The sequence below is a fragment of the Formica exsecta genome, unplaced genomic scaffold (genome assembly GCF_003651465.1).
Source record: "Formica exsecta isolate Colony F162 unplaced genomic scaffold, ASM365146v1 scaffold80, whole genome shotgun sequence".
Taxonomy (NCBI): Eukaryota; Metazoa; Arthropoda; class Insecta; order Hymenoptera; family Formicidae; genus Formica; species Formica exsecta.
The window spans coordinates 103,706-122,732 of NW_021853570.1; the positions used below are offsets into that span (position 1 = coordinate 103,706).

Genomic DNA, 19,027 nt, shown 5'->3' on the forward strand with positions numbered 1-19,027 from the left:
GGGGGGGGGGCTATACGCCGATCCTTGACCCCGGTTAATGCTCGCGATAACCGTTACGCTGGAGATTTCATCACTTATATACATCTATATATACATACGCATATCCTACATGCGTACAGACATACACGCACACATCGACGCATGTGACAGATTTACCCGCGAAAAGAATAGGGGGTTCAGCATTCCGCGAGTTTCTTTGTAAACCGTTCGTAAGGATTACCGCGTGGAAACCACGCAGGCGGTATTATCGCAGCTTGCGACTTTCTCGGGAATGACGGTTGTGTAAAATTGGAGGGTCGGGACTCTTTCAATCGCTGCATATCCCCCTCTTTCCTCCCTTTCCTGTAAACGTATAGCATACAATTCTCGACTGTCGCCGCTCTCTTCGCGCGTTTACATTTTTTAATAACATCCGGAAATGATCTATCGTTCTGTACACGCCTAGCGTCTAGCGAGTGCTGACCAAATGTCAGACTACGTCGCGGAATATATGCATTTGTAAAACAAGTGGAAAGGGCACTCCTTCGCGCTATATTGCAATTACCTATAGCTATATCAACTTGACTGTGTATGCGTGTGTCTTATTACACGTACAAAACTTGAGAACATTTATTTAAAAGCAAAACTCTCTGGGAATGACGTCCTTGAGCGATTAATTTTAAAACTCCATATATATATACAGCGTAGATTTCGCGTACTTTATTTCTTAAGTAGGGAGCATTGTGAAAATGATGTAAATGTTTCTTCCTTATGAAAGACGCAACCAACCGAATTTCACAGAGTCTTTGTGAAAGAGCGGCGAGAAGTAACAAAAGAACGTCGCGTGCGCCAGCTCGAGATCTTAATCCAGATTTAAACGAGAGAATGAGGGGCAGGGGGTGGGGAGGGGAGGGGAGGGAAAAGAGGAGGGACGCGTAAGCTATAATCCAAAACGTAAACTGCAGCTAGATGGAAACGTCGCCGTGCATCATAACCGGGAATTGCCCGAGTCTCACTCGCAATTGCCGTACTTCCGCGACTATAAGCCGGTTATAAACTACAGAAATATTTCCAATTGATGCTCTCATGTAAATCTTATCTTAAGACACTGGTCTGGCTATGTTTCTCTCTTTCTCTCTCTCTCTCTCTCTCTCTCTTTCTTTCTTTCTTTTGCTCCCTCCCTTCTCTCCCTTCCTCCTCGTTTCCCTGTCGAGTATCCGTAAGGACGCCGGTTATATCACGTAGAAAATCCATTCTATTCCATCAGCTCCGGTACTACGATATCGCCGGTAACCGTGCAACGGGCGCTTTTATAGCGCCCAATCATTTTTAAGAGTCCTATGCCCAAGCATATCCTTTGCCATTCTTGTCGAATTCCAGAATCGAATCCCACCATCTACCCTTGCCGCCAGGCAAGAGGAGAGGGAAGGATGGAAGTGCGGAAAATGCTTCCTAGATCGGTGCCCGAATTAAATCTACGATCAGAAATATATATATATATATATATATATAAACTTATGTATACACATAGTACGTAGGCATGTGCAGCTGTCGAGCTCTCGAGAGCACCATTAAAATGGAATATGGAGATTCGAGACGAGATCGAGGTCCTTCAAAAGCGGTCGCCCGTGATTGCATCAACGTACGAAATTTCGTGAAGTAAGGGCGGATCGCCGAACCTTTCTCTTTCTCTTTATTTCTCTCTCTCTCCCTCTTTCTAAGATTTCTCCGATTGTTGAAATATTCGAATCAACTTTTAACGAGAATTATAAGATATCATTTGTTAAGTCTCGATTATCTTTTTAAATACATGTTATCATTCGAGGATTTATTTTACAAAGTAATATTCGTGGACGAAAGTATTAGATATTATTATACTATTTTTTTGTGTGTAATAAATTTTATAAATGTGATTAACAAAATATAAGATATATGGATTATGAGTAAACCGATTTCTAAATTGTAATTTTAAGCAGTTGTATAAACAAAGTTGTTATATCGATTTATATCAATTGACACAAATTATTATGATATTAGAGAAATGCTTTGTTAAAATGACAATAATTCTAAAGCAAAACCTGCACTGGAGTGTAATAAAAGCACACGATAAAAGCATACATTGCTCTTAAAGTTCTATTAATTAACTCGCGACTAACTGTGTCATTAATTTAAAACCGCCGATGAAATCTACGAACATTCCTATCCGCACATATAAATGTGCACTTGCAATTACATTTTGTGGCGCGAGATTATTGCAATCGTTTAGCCAAAATTTTCGGGATTATTCGCTTGCGCGTCCATCATATAGTAACGGACCATCACGGTGACTTCGTGGAAACTTTGAATATCAGTTTCGCGCTGCAAAATATCCGAATAATTCGAGTCGTTAATTTTTTTTCTCTTGTGCGCGAATTGTATGCGACGCGGGTGTAACGAATCAATCATCCATCGTCTATTGTGGCAAGTCGCGATAAAGCAATTTGATAACAACAAAACAGCCGATCTGTAAACGAGAAAAAAGCTTTTGATTCGCAATCCCTGAAATAAGCGCACGACTATAAGCCTCGATTAATTAAGTTAGCGCGCGATGCGGAAAGACGAGAGATTTCTCGTTCAGTTTTCTCGATTGTGCGAATTAATGCGGTCGCATTCGGAAAAAAAAGGCGAGGTGCTTCAGCGAAAAGCACCTGCCGGAGCACAACAAAGGCACTTACTATATCAACGTGCCACAACTGGCAAAAAAAAGGCTATAGAAAGCAAGCAGCGGAAAGGAGGAGAGTAATGGCCAAGAAATGCGGTTGTCTACCATTTTGCGACGAGTCTTACAAAGGATACGGATTTTCAATAGTCGCTAATTCGGGTTCAACATTTTAGTTAAAATAGCGTTTAAGCTGTTGAATTGTCAATAAGCTCGAAAGAGTTAATCTTCGCTGCATTTAGTGATGCGAAAGAAAAGAGAGAGAGAGAGAGAGAGAGAGAGAGAAAGTGAGCGAGCTTGTATCCCTCGTGTTGCTCCGTGCTCTGGTTGGCAATATCGCGTCCTTCGGCAAGTTTATCTCCACCTCTTTGTATCTACCGTTTCGACCGTCAATTGGGCCGCGACAAGCCGGCGCCGTCGATATCAATTATTCGCAGACTCGATTGTCGACCCTTCTGCATAGTCATGGTGATGCGGCCTCGGCCTAAATAAAGTAACTTATTGAGAAGCAAATTCGCATTATTTCTTTTCGAGAAAATAGATTCTAAATTTGAAATCTTATCAAATTCCATATCAATTCTTCTTATTTCGTTTAATTTAAAAATGTTGTTTTGATAAATTTTAGGTAAGATCCGCCGAAAGATTTTCTCTGTTACAGGTAGAATGAGAAAAGTTAATTAAAAGTGTCTTTGATGGATGTACGCTGTAGTTCTTGTTGCTTTGACAAACGGCCGTGAATTCTAGACGCCGTTATCAGATTTTCGCGGCGACAGTCGCGCGCAGATAGAATTCCCCTGTTTCGTGCACGTGGCGGGGCAGATCGTCGACGATAACCGCGTTAAACTTTCGTCGAGAAATGGAAAAGTTTGTAGCTCCCCTCAGTGGCGTGACAACGTCCAGGTAAGAAGTGCGAGAGATAAGGCCAGCCGCGATGAAGGAATAAATCCACGCACAAGAGCGAGCGTGTTCGCGCGAGTGGAAACTTTGTTAGGCGGTAGCCGCGAGAAAACTGGTAGAAAAAGAGGACGATGGCAGGCAAGATTGTACGGGGTGGTTTTTACCCTGCCCGCTGCGTAATTGACTTCCATGAGAAATGAAATCTTGTCCCAAAGTTTGCTCGACTACTTTACTCTTCACGCAGAGGACCTCTTAAATAGCCAAACACAGTATTATAACGTTTCATAGAAAGAATAATTTCTCCCGTCATTGAGGAATTCTCGATATATATCCAAACAGTGTCCATCCAGAGTTTGTAAAAAAGAGAGAGAGGATGTAGAAGAATCGCGATGAAAACGCGATTCGGGCTATTGCCAGCGTCCGGCTATTGGCGGAAATATGTAAGTTGAAATCACGAAAGTGCGCTAATTCAAGTCAATTTGGGAATTTTCTTTTCATGGTTTCACTTTGCTTCCACAGACCAATTATTACAGAAGAAATTGCTTGGCTCTTTGAAACCTGAGTTATCTATCTTACCTCCGATAAGTGTGACATGACTAAAATTTAAATAAAGAAGAGAAAGAAAGAAAAAAAGAGACTTGCGAACGTAATGCACGCGTAGATTGAGGAAGGTTTAATCGCTGGCATGCTGTTCCGGTTACAACTGCCAAGATTCTCATTACAAATCTGGCACCGCGAAATCCCGAGATTACTACCGTGCCATTGACCACCGTTCATCCTAGTAGACCTCACGAATCCATACATTCAGACATTCGTATTCGCATATATATATATATATATATATATATCACTCTCTCTCTCTGCTTGCGCGGATGAAAACCTCTTCAGGAACTGCATCAAAGGAACACTTGCCCCGGGCTCTTTATCGGGTCGATTCGGGTCAGGTCGGGTTCAGAACGGGCTCATATAAGAGCACGCTCTTCAGGAAACTCCCACGTTTGCTCCACGTTTCATCGGCGTCTGTTGTTACTATCGTGCTTGTCGAATTTCACGTCGGATTCCTATCGTGGATCGGCCACGTCAGTGGGCCTTGTGCGATTGTCTGAGCTTGCGTTCATTCGTTTGCGATTCGTCGTCAGATCTAATTCCGCGGAACTGAAGGTAGCGATGCGATGCCGAGCGCGACTTTCGCCAACGACAGCGATTTCGACAGTTTATGATATATATATCTTTCTCTTGCTTTTTGATACGCTAAATTCTAGGTCTATTGCACTACTTTGCGATGCAATCAAGATTGCGTCATGCGTTTGTATCCTATAATTTTGCAAAAAATTATTCCTTTTTTTATTGCTTACAATGTAAAAGTTATTGCGATCTTTTTTTGTAAAAAATATAACGATTTAAATTGCAAAGAAAATATTAATATATATTGCTTCGCGCCGAGTTCTGTCTTTTATAAGATTCTTTTATAAAATTCTACAAAAGAAAAAAAAAGAGAAATCGAAGAGAGCCCAAAGGGGCGTAAAAAGGGGACAAAGCGATTTCTGAAAGTGACGATTATGCTAGTATATATGTACAAGGGCGGAAAATATATTTCTGGCGTTCCGGAATGATTGAATTCTGATCCGAAATTCCGATCACGGAACGATAGGGCAATTTACGGGGGAATGTCAGTAGACAGCTGTTGTATAATATACAAGTATAATGCAGTTTATAGCCGTACACGAGAATGATTCCAATACGAGTGCAATTTACCGCACTGCTTTAAATGAGGCTGACGCAAAGTGTCTAAAATACGAGACGCTCTTATGACCGTTATCCTAGAAGAATTTTCTTTACACAGTTGGAAAATGTGGCTTAAATTTAACATATATCGCATGTCCCAAACGGTCTACACAAATTTTTGTGTTAATGTAACATAACATGGATATGTTAAATGATGACACTAATATTATGTTAATATTTCAACACAAAAAATAAATGCATAGTAATTTGAAATACATTTTATGTAAAATTAACATATTTTTAATGATAGAATTATATATAACTTAGAAAAAAAGTTATTGACGATCTGTAATCATTCTCACGCCTATTATAAAATAAAATCAATATTTTTTTTCTATAAATTTTAACAAATAAATTCTGTCACTAATAATACGGAACATATTTATTGTACAAAATTAAAAATATGTGCACATTGTGTTATTTTTACACTTTATTTCAATTGTTTTAATAATTTAACATTATTGAGTTCAATTAATACAACAGCAATATGTTAAATCAACACATAAATGTGTTAAATGCTTAACACAAAAATTTTAATCGGCATATTTTTTAACAAGAGAACGTAAATTTTCCAACCGTGTACCACGTATCATCCTCTAGAGATTCTAGATTAACTTTCCTCGCACATAATTTATGTGTGTGATCTCTCGTTCTCTGTTTATTCTAAAAAAATCACTTTCTTATTGAATAGCACCCCTGAACTTATTACGGAGAGTCAGTGAAATTCTTTTCAATCCTGATTATTTTCTTAAGCAAAAAGAGAGCGAGAGAGAGACAGCATGTTATATTCAATTATGTACTTTATCAGAAAGATATATAATTGCACGCTCGCTATATACCTCTACTTAAACAACTATCTTAAGGATATACGATTATCCGAGCGATCAATACGTATCTTATTGTACCGTGTCTCTTGTGCGAGTACATGTCTCGCGTGCATTAAAGTATATATTACTTGAACAATAATATAACATTATTAATGATAATAAACAAAGAAGAAGTGATTACGCATAACTGAGTGTATTGTATCTACGCGCCCGTTATTATTAATACGAAGATTATATTATTGTAAGGAGATGAAACTTGTTTAGAGTAAAAGCACACAAAGGAGTAAAATATATATTTATTATGATTATATTATTACAAGAGAGATACTACTGCAAATTGCGAAATTTGTTGATTAGTTTTGTGTGATTTAGTTTCTCGGTACTTTTACAGTTATAAATAGAGGGAAGTTAAATATAAAACAGACGTCCTTAACTAGATGAAGCGAATTTTTGAAACGACGCTACTGCCTCGTTCGTAAGCTCGCATAAGGGAGCGTCTTCGCTTTGAGGTAGCGAAGATCCCGAGTTACTTTTAATACGGCGTGGTATCTTGTAAATTAGTTTTGCGAGGAGAGCTTTTGCGCATTAACGGAAGAATACGCGCGAGATAGTCTTGTAAAATATAATCTGTCTTTCGTGCGCGTGCTGCTATAAATTAGATGAAGGTATTACAGGGAACGTCTTGGTTAATGAGAGAAGAGATGGCGACGGTGGCTCTCGCGCAAAGAAAAAAAGAAAAAAAAAGAGTGTAGCGGAAATACGAAAATAGTTTTCAAAAATATGATATTCCAATAATTGATTTTTAGATCGCCCTTCTCGATTGTCGATGAAAGCGGTTCGACGGCCCGTCAAATTATTTCTGTGAACGAGGTGAACGATTTATAGATTTTCCGGAAAAATATGGGACACATATCGATTGTCGAAAACTCCACGTCCACATGACATCATGCGTTCGCGAGTACGCTACGAGTGTGCGGGATCGAGAGCCGGAGGAGAGGTGCTCGCAATCGGAAGTGTACGAGAGGAACGCCAGCGCTGACGGGTTCGCGATGAGAATTAAGCGTACGATGTTCACAATTTCGGGACGCGGATCAGCGATATTTCATTAGTAAAATATTAATGTGCTCCGTTGCGCCAAACTTTTGATTAACGCTCGAGCAATGTGGCAAGTTGAAAATTAATATTAGATTTCAAGTGACTTTCCAACGAGGCGGAGTATCGCATTTCGCGAATGTTACAGACACACACACGCACAAATCATAATTATATCGGATATACGCAAGATAGATAGAATGGAAGATACCTATACTGCGATAATTAATATGCAAAAGAGATTTTTATCTCTTTGAACGCGAATGCCTAAAGCATCGCGCGCTTTTTGCAGATTTTATCTTCCTCGGCGGTGCGCGAGCAAATTAAAAGTTGCTTTAAAACATCTTCCGCCATGTTTGTAATTTTGATTAATGAATCGTGCGCCATTCTCTTCTGTCGTCGCAGTTTTTCTTTTTTTCCTTTTTTTTTTTAGGGGGGACACCATTAAGCACAAATTGATAACTCATTATTAACGGTGGGCGACGGCAAAAGCCACTTGATTGAGCATAATTTATATGCGCTAATATAAATCTCAGATTCATATACACATATATATATATATGTATATGTGTATATTTGTGTGTGTGTGTGTGTGTGTGTGTATGTGTGTATGCGCCTATTGAAACTTTTCATGGAAAAACTAATAAATTTTTATCAAAAGGATATGATGTTCCGCGGACATGAAATTCAAAATGTCACGGTTGCCGCCTTGCAATCGTTATAAACCGACCGACAAAAATTTCAGGTTGTTATATACGTTACCCGATACAATGTCCGCTCGTACGATATATTAATTGCAGCGCAGTCCGCGCAATTTTTCGTTATTTACTCTTGATGCGCGTCCAATGTCATAGTTTCTCGCGGTTATGATATTTCACAATCATTTGCCTTGTCGAGAGAATATCGACCGTAAATATTCGAGATCCCGGTAAATAACACCTCGGCACCAAAATTAATTGTCGCGCGTAATTTAATTGAGAGGTATACTCGGTGCCCCCTTTTATGATGTTAATTTAACGGGCGAGCTCGTCAACGTTCGTGAATGCCGCTCTGCAAATCAAGGCAGTACGCAGACCGTTGCGTTGTCGTGGAATTATTAATAGCAATAACAATCATCGTGCCGTCATTATGCCGGCGAATTAAATACCACTGAGTAACTCAACATGCGCACCAAAGTACCCGCATAATAGGCCTGTACATGCAAGTCTGTCTGGAGGGCGAAGAGAGGACAGACATTGCATTTTTACACGTGGGGAAGCAAAAGCATTGCATTTTTAATTTTTTTTTTTTTTTTTTTTTAATATCCAATAGAGGGACTTTGTTTGTTATGTTTTGACAAAGACCGCTCGTTCTAAAAAAAATTTCCATTTAGAATTAATTACAATTATTTGATATGGTCCTTTTAAGAGAGATATATATCGTTGCCAAGATTTAGCTTAACATTATTTTACACGATTAAATTCTCTCTTTTTTACGAGTGCAGCAAGTGAGAGTTTGAACTATGCGTCAATTCTCTCTTGTTTCAATTGACACCAAGTTTTCATGTCGCGTGCTAGCTTACTGAAAGCTTAAAAGAGCGAGAGAGAGAGGAGTTTAAGATTTAAGTTTCGCTGTTATATGAATGTGCTCTCGCACCTCTTTATACAAAGTATATGATATTACGACTGCAATGTGTATGTATGCGTGAAGAGTAAACGCGCATTTTGACTGCGACGCGCAGAGTCTAATTGTAGCGCAACTATTACGCCTAAATACAATTATGTCATTACACGTCGCGGTAAATAAGAGCGTAAACACGCACGTACGTGCGAGCCCGCTCGTCGCTCGCCTCCGTTCGCTTACCTCGCTGTTGTTTTCTCGCTCATTCGATGAAAACTATCTCCATATTTTTCGGATAGTTATCAGCGCGTTTGCCGAACTCGGAAATTAATTACGCGACTAATTCAATTACTCTCAGAGTTAAAAGCACCCTTTGTGAAAAAGTTATGAATTTATGGGGAGTATCCGGAACGCGAGCGATACGCTCCCCGTTCGAGCTCGGATATCCAAAATGCCGGTGAATGAGACGATGTTCTATTTTATTTTGTCTATTTTATTTTAAGCTTATCTGTCAGTAAAATACTATCGACTACGATCGATCAGGTATCGCTGCTTTTTTTAGTCCCTTTTTCGAGAATCTTGGAAAATTTAAAAAAATCAAAGTTATTATATTTGGAATAAATGAACACTATTAGAAAGATATAAAGCGCGCGAGTTCTAGTAAGAATATCAATAAAATATCTGCCGAACTATGAATAATTTACGTATTTTAGGTATTTTTGCACTTACACCGCAATGAGAAAAAAAGGAGGAAAAAACGCGTGTAAAACCGCGAACGGCATTGATGTGAAACGTCGTCCTGCCGCAGCTGTTAGCAACGAATTAACGAGCGTTCGCGCTGCACGTTACGTCAGCACGAGTGGACACTGCAGCAGCGTGGGACACTAGATGTTAATAGCAATGTAAATATCAGCCTACCCTATGCGATAACACGCACGCGGTCTATGGGACGCACGGCACGATAATACGACCGACTTCACTATGTAAATCTCTTATTGCCCTTACCGGGGCTCCGCTTTTAATGTCCGGACTTAATTCCACGAAGCAAGTTTGCCGTTTGTCGCCGTATATATAGAGATCGCTTTGGAATCTCTTCGATGTTATTTCGATAATTATATATTTTAGACAGAAATCAGCGAAGTATCAATTTTTCTTAATTGCCACATCGATAATATTTGCTTTCCCGCGTTCAACGATTGCTCGGAATTTGAAATTGCGACGATATTCCCTTTAATTTCTTCTTCAGTCTATTCGATTTTTGATACATCCTGTATATTTGAATGAATAGATGTATGTACGCAGGCGCGTGTGTATAGTCGCAACACCGTCTGCACGGACCGTATAGTAAAATTGCAATCTCGGCGAATTTGTAATTCAAATCGGCGCGATACGAGATAAATTACTGACCCATCCACGCCTCCTCCCGGTTGCTTCTAAGGGAAGAAGCGTCCATCTACCTGATATCCTGACGCGCGAATAAACTATCCTACCTGTATAATATTCCGAGCTATTTCGCTGGTCTAATTTCCCAATTAAAGCCGAGTTACTGGCCGATTTTGCGTCGCTTTCGCAATTTATATAAGCTTATTAAACATCGGTTAAAGTTAACCGAGATTTTTCCTTCCTTGTCAGATGTTGAATCCAAAAAAAATATTTCATTCTTGACTCTGCATGTCTCTATGTTTTTCAATAGCCATCGATTTTGATCTCCACATATTGCAGTTCCTCTTGTCGTTCTGTTAAATTCTCTTTTCTTTTTTTTTTTTTTTTTTTTTTTTTGCTTTTAGATTTGCCAGAACTGGCAGACCGTTAAACGATGCGATACCGACATTCGCCCAAAAAGCGGATTTCCATCTCGGGAGACGAATATTAAAATAAAGTGTCATGTATTTAACCGGCACAGTAATTAAACATACACAATGTGCCGTAATAGAATTCCCTACCGTTTGTTCGGAATATTGCGAGGTGACGAGTAAATCGTAGGACGCGCCGCGTAAATATAAAATTCCTGATTGAAACGCGCGCGCTCGAACATACGAAAACATTTTGACGTCCATTACAAAATTATCCGGACGCGTTGAATGACGATTAATATCTCGCAAAAATTTCACTAGTTTGCAAAAAGATAAAAAAAAAAAAGCATACGTAGTAACGATACGTAGTATCGAATCCGAAGTCACATTATGCATATTTAATGTTTGCGTAATTGCTTTAGCTTTATTACTCCAGAGAGTATCGTATTTCGATTACTCTTGGTAACATGATTTTCGACAATCACTGTACATGAAATTTTGCAGCGGCTTCTATCGGCCTATCACTTTACCGGCAATGAGTGTATCATTAATATTCATTTTAATGTTCTTTGGTTGCTGTAACAATAAACGCTAATAATATTATCCATTTGACGGGCGTGCAGTCTTTTTTGAACACTGATGCAACAAGAGACGGGAATTATAATATTCTAATAATAAATGACAAAAAGAATTCTCTTTCTCGTGAAAATTGACAGATAAATTTGTTCTTTTTTTTATATCAAAGGCACACGCAATAATTAACAATGCATTAATATACCGTAATATAAATATATTTTTTAATAATTTTTTTTTATATAATTTTATTTTACAAATAAATATTTAAGAAGGAGCCCTCGGGGGGTTACTTCATTATTTATATATTATATTTATAACATAAACGTCGCGCGGAAATCAAGGACTTTATGTATTTATGCTAAACATTTACCGGAGAGGATGCGCGGAGGAGACAGAAAATTTGCTCCTGTGCAAAGCAAGAAATCCCTAATGTTGAAACTCGCAAACAATTTTCACGCTCGCTATGAAGAAGCGGCGGTAAATTCCGGAGGCGGATGACGGTGTATGGGAATCCGGATCGATGTTGGATAAAAACAACGGATCACAGAAGTGCAGCGAACTCGCGAGCTCCAGGAGTGGAGAACTCATAAATAAAAGATATTGCCAGGGTTTCTCGAGAAGGGGGTAGTAGGGGGATAGAGAAGGGGTGGACAATTATTCTCGGATAGAACGACGTGCTTCTTGTGTCATCGAATACATTACCTACATCGATGTGTGTGTGTTTACATTGCTCACGATGTACGATGCTTATATTATTTCGCCTCGCGAGATTCCGCTTAACCCAAGCCCCGATCGTCGTCGTCATCGTCGTCGCGTCTCACTAAGCGTTTCTTTTTCCACTGGCGACAAAAACGCGGCGCGAGTCGAAGAGGGACGATACTACCAAACGAGTGCATATTGCGCCGGAATTATTCTATGCAAATCGCATTATTCCCGCTTCACCGCATTACAACCGACCGTAATGTATTCCAGGGAGAGAGGGGATTTATGCGGCTTTGCCAGAATAATACCTGACTTAACACATTACTAAGGAGAGAATCGGGCCACGACAATAAGAGACTCGGTGAACGGATGAAATCTCGCAGTTGTTCTTATAATTAGTTCTAATTACATATGATTTGAAGCTTTACGTATATTGTAACAACAGTTTGTATGCGATAAACGATTGTGTTGTTGGAAAATATCTAAAAAGAATGATACGCAAATTTTAAATATCATATCAATATTATTTATTTTAAAATTTTTTATCGATATTTCATTTTTTAGTGATATTGTAAAAAATATATTATACGTACGAAAAATTATATACACAGAGTACAAAATAAGGACAGATGCTATATTCATCGGCATTATTGTCAGATGAAACTCTGCGCAATTTATATACGAGCTAACTAGATTAACTGGCTGAAGTATAATCTTCTTTACTGAGCGGCTCGGGAAGCTTAACGATCCGCTATGTATTCGATAATGGTGATACCGGTACCATTAAAAGACGCTTGTTCATCAACTCTCCGTTGGCCGTGGATTTGCATAAAATGATTGGGAATCTCCGACGGGAAAGAATACTCGTAATTCAGTACTTATCGTGCGTGATGTCAAATTTTGTTTCGTCACCCTAATGTACGATAGGAGAGATCGGAGTTGATTGCAACATTTTTTAAAGAATTATTCCCTGTGTATTTCGTATTAAGATTTAATTTACTTTATATAGATTATTTGAAAATATTATATTCTGGCTTCAGAATCGCATATTCTTTTGAAAAATATTTCATTTATAAATATAAGAATTACTAATATTATAAAAAATGACCACTCTTACTTTTAGCCCTATGCTTGAGATTGATTGTAACATATAGCGGGGTAAATTGAAAAAAAAAACAGTCGCGTCTAATACCATTAACAATACATCAAACTCAAACCCGGGGAAAATGTCCGGCGATCCTTGGAGAGATATCTCGCGTTCGTAGAAAATATTTTTCCTTAGTCGGAAAATAGCATATTTATCATTTCGCGGCATGAATGAGAGGATCTACATAAAGAGAAGAAAAAAATGGAATTTTTGGTGGAGCGATCCATGTGAACGTGAAAAATTATACACATCCGAAATGGGGGAATCCGCACAACTCCCTCCCGCGACATAAGTGATTTTTCTCGCCGACTCCTTTTCCCGGTCTCTCTTGTCGAGGCGCGATATATTTGACATTTCTGAGTAGCGTTTCAAAGTTTCGACGACGAATGAGCTTCGATCCTCGGAGCCCGGATTCGCCCGAAATCTTAACGTGAGCCCGTCGACAGTCAATTACCGGTGGGTGCTGAAATCAGCCTAAATGTCGGCCGGAGGGATTCCCGAGGAAGAAGGAAGAGAGGCGGCGCGGCGGTTCCGTGTGACCTCTCGTGCGAAGGACGATGGATGCTTTCCTCGACGGTGGTGGCGGTTTACCAGTTGAAGGCGCCAGGACCAGGACCGGAATTTTCGAACAAAAGAGGCGGTGGTCCTGATTTAGTGGCGTGCATAATTTCGTCCTGGTCATAAATTAATATTTCCCATCCCTCTCTTTTGTCCATTCGTCGACCTGCCTGCAGTCGCGGAAGAAAAGGATCTTGATGAATGAAAGTCCTTTTATAAATTCCGATGATGTATATATACGGGCATGCTGTAATTTTGTCAACAGCCTGAATTTACGCGTTTGTACGACGCTTTATCCTCCTACTATACTTGGAACGCGAAATTTGTCGCGTTGGTTATTAACATATAAATTATATCAAAACGGTGATTATCACCAGAAAGTTAATTGAGTATTGTTAATTGATCGATAGCGCGTAAAAATCGATATATAATGTAACTATTAATTTTAATTGTAAAACATCTCTTTTGATTTATTTATAGCATTTGCAGAATATTACTAACGTGTGTGTGTGTGTGTGTGTGTGTGTGTTTATGAAATGCAAATAATATCTTCCTGTTATATTTTATAAATGGATAAATTGTTGCATAATTTGGTGTAAAATAGACATTTATCAAACAAAAATGTAAACAAAATACGTGTCACTTTATGTTGACTAATTTCCTTTGTCTCGCCGCGCGCGTGCGTCTATTTTTGTTTAAAAAATATTATATACATATAACAATATATGTATACATATCATAATTGTGTTTTATACCTTTATGAATTATAACTAGAGAACCAAAATCAAAACTAATATCCTTTTTCGCCTCAATTCTGGGACTTCGGTGAGAGAAATTCATTTATTATTTCGATGATTATATAATAATATTAGCAAATGAAAATAATTTCTATATATACAATAATTAACGTTAATTTATATCAATTACAATATCTGAAAGCATTTGGATTATCCGATAATTATCATTTATTTAACACAGTTAGTTGTCTTGTATAACATTCATTGTAATTATTAATATTTTCTATATTTTTGTTAAAGGTTCTCTCTCTCGTACCGGATTACACACCGTATTAAGCTGCACGATTCCTAAGGTAAGATTTTGTAACATTAAATTTGCAAAGATTTGATAAATTCGCAGTTGTATGAAACGAAATAAAAAGACATACACGACGTAAAAAAGAATTATCCGCAAACGTTTCGAATGAAAAAGCGGGAATCGAGAATTTAAGGACGACGGAACTACATCGCGGGACGATATATTACGATGTAAAGCTACGAACGTTAAAATTAAACAGTCCGTTAACAGCTTTGGAGCGTTTCCATCAATTTAGGCTCGGTCCTTTTTTTTTATTCGAAACAAACGCCAAGTCTGGTCGTACTCGCGGAGATTCAAATGTATATCGGTGGATATATACGTGAATGTGTGTCTCTACGTGTACGCGAAGCTTATCTACGGATTAAGACTTAAGCCTCGAATGGGGAAAAAAGATCCCATCGATCGACTACTATTCGGTCGACGCCCAGTGCTCGTGAATTAAACGACTTCGATTCGCTGCGAGCGCGCAAAGCGTAGGATAATTAATCACTCGAAAATATTTGCGATTTGGAATCGGCAAATGTTCCAACGGACAATGATTATTATAAAGGTATTAATAACGACGGTAATTATGGACGCTTTTGTGAGCGATACTCAGAATAACAAGTATTACGCGATAATAAATCTTGCATTTAAAATATATTTCTGCAACAGTAAAAATTGATGAAATATATAAATACCTTCCCCTATTGCGGAATTTAATAACGCGAAAAGTTACGATTGCATATGCGTAAAATGCGGCAAATTCATAATAGCTGCGATTTACTGTGGCACGAATTACGCGGAAGAAATTTTGTCGAATATTGTTCTCGCGTTATATTATTTTGTTCATCAGAACGGGAGTATACACGATTTTCTAAATTCTGATTCATGCCATTTACCGTTTTTTTCTTTTTTTTTTTTTGCGGGGGACATCGATATATTTTATGCGGTCGTTATAAATAACTACATCGCGACACAAAAAGTTTAGTTTCATACAACCCCGGAAAATTGGTCGACATGAAATATTGGTGTCAAATAAATGGAATATTCTGCGTGTCGTTTGACGCACCCGAAATTGAAGATGATAAAAGGGGGAGATGATGCACGCTTGCGAAAACGTTGCCGTTGGGCGATCAGCGTTAATTGGATCGGCCCTGGGCCGCATTTATGATAACGCGAGTCCCCCGTTTAATCCACAATTGACATGATAATCGACGGTTGTGACAGAATTCTCGGCTGTAGTAATCGATTATCAAAAACATTACATATCTCTCCCTCTTTCTCTCCCTCTCTTTCTTTCTCTCTCTCTCTCTCTCTCTTTGTGCGATAACAAACTCGATCGCAGATACTGGTGGACTATATAACTCAGGAAGAAATCTGATTAAAGATTAATACGTATTATTACGCATAAAGATCCTCGATCGATCTCGCAGGCGTCTATTATATAAACGCGGAATACTACAGAAGATGCCATTAATTGCACGAGATTTATCGCGATTCTTTCGTGAGGGCGTCACGAAATTATTTGCAGATTTCGCGGACAGTCGGCGAATGACATACAACTCGTTTAACCAATATTACGACCTCGTACATGCAGGCAGCTAGTTGCGCGGTCGATTGAATCCGCATCATGAAAATATCATACGACATTGAGCCGTATTTGCATAACGCGCCCACGTTAGTCTCGAGGATCAACAATTATTACATTGATCGATCGAAAAATTGCTTTCGTAATCATTCGCCATCCATTTAATCCACGTCGGTTTGAAGAGCGCTTTTGTCGATTAAAAATATTTAGACAGGTCTTTTGTTGTAACAAGAAAAAATTCCTTTTTCTCTCTGTAATAATAAAAAAAAAATTGGTTCACGGATTGTCGATTATTACAAGACATCTTTGTCGTGTGTTGTGCACATTGAAGAATGCCGCGAGGTATTTGAAATTCCATAGGGGTCGCTCTTAAATTCGAAATTCCTCCTTTCAATTTCCGTCAAAGGTCTCGTTTAGCGAAGTGTCTGTTCTTTCTTTCTTTTTTTTTTTTTTTTTTTTCTTTCCTTCTTGTCACGCTAGAGGCGCATTTGGTACGAGCCGTCACGTTCATTGCGGTGGCAATTTGTCGGGCGACAGGACGTCAGGTCGAGCGACTGAAATTTTTAATTCCTTACGAGGCAAGGTAGAGCAAGAGGAGACGGTGGTTCATTTGTTCTGGGACAATTATATCCCACGCGCGAGAGTAAGACGCCGAGACATAAAAACGAGCGCTAAGAGAAGAGAAATAGAGATCGTCTTCCTGCATTGCTGGCGAGGTGTCGCTAAAAATGTGATGTAGGCAATAACAAGTCTCTTATTGTATATCTCAATGTTATGGTGAACTCTCTCCAAATTAACTACAATGGTAAATATTAGGATCTTCACCTCCGATTTTATTCAAAATTTGTATGGAGCTTTCTTTCGGGCTATAATTAAGAGTTATGATATTTTAAAAGCGGGCAAATACTATATATTATTCTTGAGGAAAATCATCAAGTATTTTATAATAAAAGTATATAAAACTAACTTTGCGCTACATTTTAATGATTTAATGATATTTTAAAAGCAGGCGAATTATGGATTCCTTAGTATTATGCATTTAGACATCATATTAGAAAACTGATAAGCTGATAATTATTTAGTACTACTATGTATATCTAAAAAATAAACGCATGGGCGGGGGAGGTTTACCACTATAGTCTACGATGTCTACGTTAATTCTTATGAGTTAACAACGAATTAAAGATTCGGCGAAAAAATTATCATTTACGTTTCATAGTTTATTCGCTACAAGTATAATCTTGATTCTCGTTATACGATTAGATTATCTATGTATTCCGCGATTAACTCGCGAGACGGGTATTCGAGAAACTTCATTAGTGTACATAATCAGAAGCTACTTTATGACGGCTAAAGTTCTACTTGTTGTCGCGCTTTCCCGTGGCTGTTATTTCGTTTCGCTGGTCATACTCGCCGCGGTCCTGATACGTAATATCATATTCGTATATGAATGCAATCTCTCGCTTTTTCCTCCCTCGTGATTGTCGTTGCCCGTTTACATCGCGGACGAGTTGTCGAAGCGTCGCCGACGCGCGCGTATATATGGAAACTATGGTGGTTTCTGTAATTCGCTTTCTCGTCGTCCGTCAGCTCCACGTTGGCAATGCCTGCTTGGCTGCGAATCATGCATTGACTTTGCCGCTACAGATTCCAGTCCCCTTTTCACATTGAGTAATTGCTAAGTGACTAATTCATACATGGTTTCTGTGAGAAATCAATCTCTATTTTACATTTTACAACAGAAAATAATTTCAAGTAATCGTCTTGCGCATCGATATTTGATTTTTTTACCAATTTTGATATAACGTGTCAATTTTTCCTTGATGCAAAAATTTGATGCAAAACTTCTCTTTTCTTGGGAAATTTATTTTGATTGAATATACGAATTGATATATTTATATATATATTATTAAATGATGTCAATATTGCTAAATATAATGACCGGTTAAAAAAGCATAAAATATTTTAATTATTTCTAATAATTAAATGCAATCAAACATTTGCGTATCAAATATCGAATCTACAATCGTTTTTAAGTTAAAATATTTATTATTTGTTATTCATTTATTTATTTATAATAATAATATTACATGTAATATTATAAATTATATTATATATGGCAACCTCTCTCTTGATAATAACTAGTTAATTATTTGGACTTCACCTCTTGTGAAGATAAATACATGTTGTTCAAAGATAAAAGTCGCTATAATTTATATTTATTGTATATAAACTTTCTTTTATTGTTCTTATGTGCTAAATTCATTTCTGAAATAGATCACGCATATTATGAGACATCCTGTATATAATTTAATAAGTTAAAGTTAAAGTAGTTATACTTGTGTATTGATTTCCTAAAAAAATTTTTTTTAAGTGGATCGACATACTCGAAGTTTATGAAAACTACGTTACAGTGACAACAAGCGCGGCACTTACTTGTCTTTATCGTACGGAGCCCGCTTATTATTAGCACAAAGTGCGGGTCTCATTCTCTTTCTCTCCCCGTTTCACATCGAAGAGATAGGAATATAATTATGAAACGAACTTGCGCCACGCTGCGTGCGACGAAGGCGTTACGCAGGATACATTAAAGCGTGCAGTTTAGCGAAACTGACGCGAATGTTGATGATACGATTGTCGGAAGCACTTCTTCGTACACAGCTGACGTGAATTTCCGCTCGTCGAGTTTCTCTCGAAAGAAGACAAACT

The 19,027-nt window shown here is 38.2% G+C and overlaps 1 protein-coding gene across 1 annotated transcript in view; it reads left to right on the plus strand.

Moving 5' to 3' along the window:
• The window catches only part of LOC115244154 (neuroligin-1-like), a 181,355-nt gene that overhangs the window by 67,986 nt on the left and 94,342 nt on the right, over positions 1-19,027 (plus strand). The window contains exon 2 of the mRNA XM_029821583.1: positions 14,691-14,743. The gene's annotated coding sequence lies outside the window, so the exon portion shown is untranslated. The remainder of the gene's footprint in view (positions 1-14,690; positions 14,744-19,027) is intronic.